General features: G+C 62.0%; 1 long non-coding RNA gene across 1 annotated transcript; it reads left to right on the top strand.

Moving 5' to 3' along the window:
- The first annotated feature begins 91 nt into the window (after positions 1-91).
- Positions 92-2,487, top strand: LOC142037768 (uncharacterized). The gene is made up of 3 exons (XR_012652427.1): positions 92-664; positions 2,036-2,154; positions 2,278-2,487. It is a non-coding gene; the product is annotated as an uncharacterized LOC142037768 (long non-coding RNA).
- Positions 2,488-3,691: the final 1,204 nt, after the last annotated feature.

Here is a 3,691-nt window from a genome sequence, read left to right on the forward strand (position 1 = left end):
TCGGAGGGACGGTGGGACACAACCGGGGGACACAACCGGGGGGACAGTGGGACACAACTGGGGGGCACAACCGGGGGGACAGTGGGACACAACCGGGGGACGCAGTCGGGGTGGGGGTACGGCAGCACACAACTAGGGGACACAGACGGGGAGTCGGGGGGGCACAACCAGGGGCACAGTGGGGCACAAGTGGAGGATAGAAGCAGGGGCACAGATGGGGGACACAACCGGGGGACACACCCCAGGGTGGGGGTACAGTGGGACACAGTTGGGGGTACGGTGGGACACAACTGGGGACACAACCGGGGGACACAACTGGGGGTACAGCAGCACACAACCAGGGGCACAACCAGGGACACTGATGGGGGTGTTGGTGGGACACAACTGGGGGCACAACTGGGGGGCACAACTCTGGGTACGGCAGCTTGGGGTGCAACCATGGGACACAACCTGGGGTACAGCAGCACACAACCGGGGACACAACCGGGGGACACAGCTGGGGCTACAGTGGCACACAACCACAGACACAGCCGGGGTACAACAGCACACAACGGGGGACGCAACTGAGATATGACTGGACGCAAGTGTGGGCACAACCAGGGACACAACCACGGACACGACGGGACACAACAGCACACACAGGGAACACAACCGCTGACACAACGTACGTGGCTGGGGGTACCACAGACCACAGCTCAGCGTGTGTGTCTCTGTGTGTGTTGGGGCCTCGGCTGTAGCACCATGTTCCCGGCATTGCACCGTGTCGCAAGTTGCGTCATGTTGTGTCGCGTTGTCACCGTATTGCCAGCTACATTGTGCTGCACGGTGTTGTGGACTGTATTGTACGTCAGTCTGGTCTGCGTGGTGTTGTAGGCTGTGTCGCACGTCAGGCTGTGCCACACGGTGTTGCGGGTTGTGTTGTGCAGTGGGTTGTATTGCACATGCAGGTTGTGTTGCGTGGTTGGTTGTGGAACATGGTCGCAGGTTGTGTCACGCAGCAGGTTGTGCTGTATGTCAGGCTGCGCTGGATGGTGTTGCGGGTCATGATGTACATCATGTTGTGCTGCACAGTGTTGTGGGTCGTTGTTGTGTGGCGGGTTGTGGTGCGCGTCAGGCTGTGCTGCACGGTGTTGTGGGCTATATTGTACATCAGACTGTTCTGCTCGCTGTTGCACGCCGTGTTGTATGCCAGGCTGTGCTGCACAGTGTCGAGGGTTGTGTGGTGTGTCAGGCTGTAGTGCACAGCGTCACGGGTCGTGTTGTGTGTCACGGGTCATGTTGTATGTCACGCTGTGCCACACAGTGTTGCATGCTGTGTTGTGCCGCACATTAGGCTGTGTTGCACAGTCTTGGGGGTTGTGTTGTACATCAGGTTGTGCTGCAGGGTGTTGCGGATTGCGTTGCGTGTCCGGCTGCGCTGCTGCTTGGTGTTGCGTGTTGCTGTATGTTAGATTGTGCCGCACAGGGTTGCAGGCTGTACTGTACAGCAGGTTGTGCTTTGCAGGGTTGTGGCTTGTGTTGTGTGTCCTGCTATGGTGCATGGTGCTGCAGGTCACGCTGTGCGGCAAGTTGTGTTGCATGTCAGGCTGTGCTGCACACCATTGTCGGTTGTGTGTGCGTTGGGCTGTGCTGCACGGCACGTTGGGCTGTGTTGTGCATCAGGCTGTGCATCACAGTGTTGCAGGTTGTGTTGCACATCGGGCTGTGTTGCACAGTGTCACAGGTTGTGTTGCGTGTCACATAGTCCATCAGGCTGTGCATTACAGCATTGCAGGTTGTGTTGCACAGTGTTGCGGGTTGTGTGTCATGTTGTGCATCAGACTGTGCTGCATGGAGTTGTGGGCTGTGCTACGCGTCAGGCTGTATTGTGTGGCGTTGTGGGTTGTGTTGTGTGTCAGGGCGTGCTGCACGCTGTTGCAGGTTGTGTCGCGTGACAGGTTGCGTTGCACGTCAAGCTACGCTGCATAGCGTTGCCGGTTGTGCTGTGCGTCACGTTGTTGCACGGTGTGACGGGGTTGCGTTGTGTCGCACACAGTGTTGCTGTACATCAGGCTGTGCCGCACAAGCGGCACCGTGTGCCTGCACGCCCCAGGGACGAGCGTGTCCCTCACTGTGTAACCTCACTGCCCGTGCGCTGCTGTACCATCGTCCCAGGTGTGCCCCCCGTCACACCTCTGTGACGAGCTCTTGTGTCCCCCAACGTCCCCAGCCGTGTTGCCAGCTGTAGGGTGCTGTTGCACCCACCCCCAGGTCCCGTTGTACCCCACAATTTCCCAGGTTGTGGACCCCAGGACACAGGGACCCCACTGGTGACGGTGACAAGATCCCACCAGGTCGGAGACGCCACCAATGCCGGGGGGACACCCCCCCGGTGACAGGGAATGGAGTGACGTGGACCCCACTGGTGACACGGAGACCCTGCTAGTGACAGGGGGCTGAAATACCCCCTCCCTGACCCCCCAAACCCTCCTGCTCCCCCAAAATACCCCCCTCTGCACCCCATACCCCCTCTCTACCTACCTGCTCCCCAAAATACCCCCTCCCTGCCTTCAACTGCCCCCCAAATACCCCCTCCCTGTCTCCCAAACCTTCCTGCACCCCCCAAACCCTCCTGCTCCCCCAAACACCCTTTTCTTGCCCCCAAATCCTCCTGCTCCCCCAAAATAACCTTCCTGTTCCCAAAACCCTCCAACACCCCCTCCTTGTCCCCCAAAACGTCCTACTCCCCCCAAATCCCCCCTCCTTGCCTCTAGGTGCCCCCCCAAACCCTCCTGCTCCCCCAAAACAAGCCTCCCTACCCCCAAAACCTCCTGCTCCCCGAAATATGCCTTCCCTGCCCCGAACTGCCCCCCAACCCTCCTGCTCCCCCCAAAACTCCCTTTTCTTGCCTCTTCCCGCCCCCAAATCCTCCTGCTCCCCCCCATTTCCCCTTCCCTGTCCCTAACGGCCCCCAAACCCTCCTGCTCCCCCCGTCCCAACGCCCCCCCTCCCCGCAGCCTCTCCCACCATCCACGACCCCTCCTCGCCTCCTTCAGACCCTTTCCCGCCGTCCCTGAGGCCGCTATCACCACCCCGGGCTCGCACCTCCTCCGCCGCCCGGCAGTAGGCCCAAGCCGCGGCCTTTCCCAGCGGCGGTGGCCGGGCCGGGGAGCAGACGGCGCGGGCGGGGCGAGCGGGCAAGACCGCGGCGGCGCAGGCCGCGGTCTGGAGGAGCACTTCGGCAATCTCCGGTGGCTTCGGCAATCTCCGGTTACTTCCGGCGACGCTTCGGAAATCTCCGGTAGCTTCGGCAATTTCCGGCCGCTTCCGGCAGCGCTCGGCGCTCGGAGGCGGGACTCGGTGGGTTCGGGCGTTGGGGGCGGGGCTTTCCGCCGCACCGCTTCATAAATTATTCATGAACCGATCCCACCGCGGTAGGGGGGGGAGACCGCCGGAGACTCGTCCCTTCGGTGTTCCACGGAGCAATCGCCCCCTCCCTCCGCCGCGTCCCCACGGAACGCTAATGGGATCGGCTTCCCCCTCTCCTCCCCACCCCCTCTATCCCACCATCCCCCCCTCCCCGCTCCGCGCGTCCCTACCACCCCCCCTTTACCCCTCCGCCGCTTGGTACGCTCCGACCACGCCCCCCTTCCCGCCCCTGCCGCTGTCCGCGGTCCGCCCCGTGCAGGGGGCGAGTCTATATAAGGAGGCG

This window comes from Buteo buteo, chromosome 12 (assembly GCF_964188355.1).
Source record: "Buteo buteo chromosome 12, bButBut1.hap1.1, whole genome shotgun sequence".
Taxonomy (NCBI): domain Eukaryota; kingdom Metazoa; phylum Chordata; class Aves; order Accipitriformes; family Accipitridae; genus Buteo; species Buteo buteo.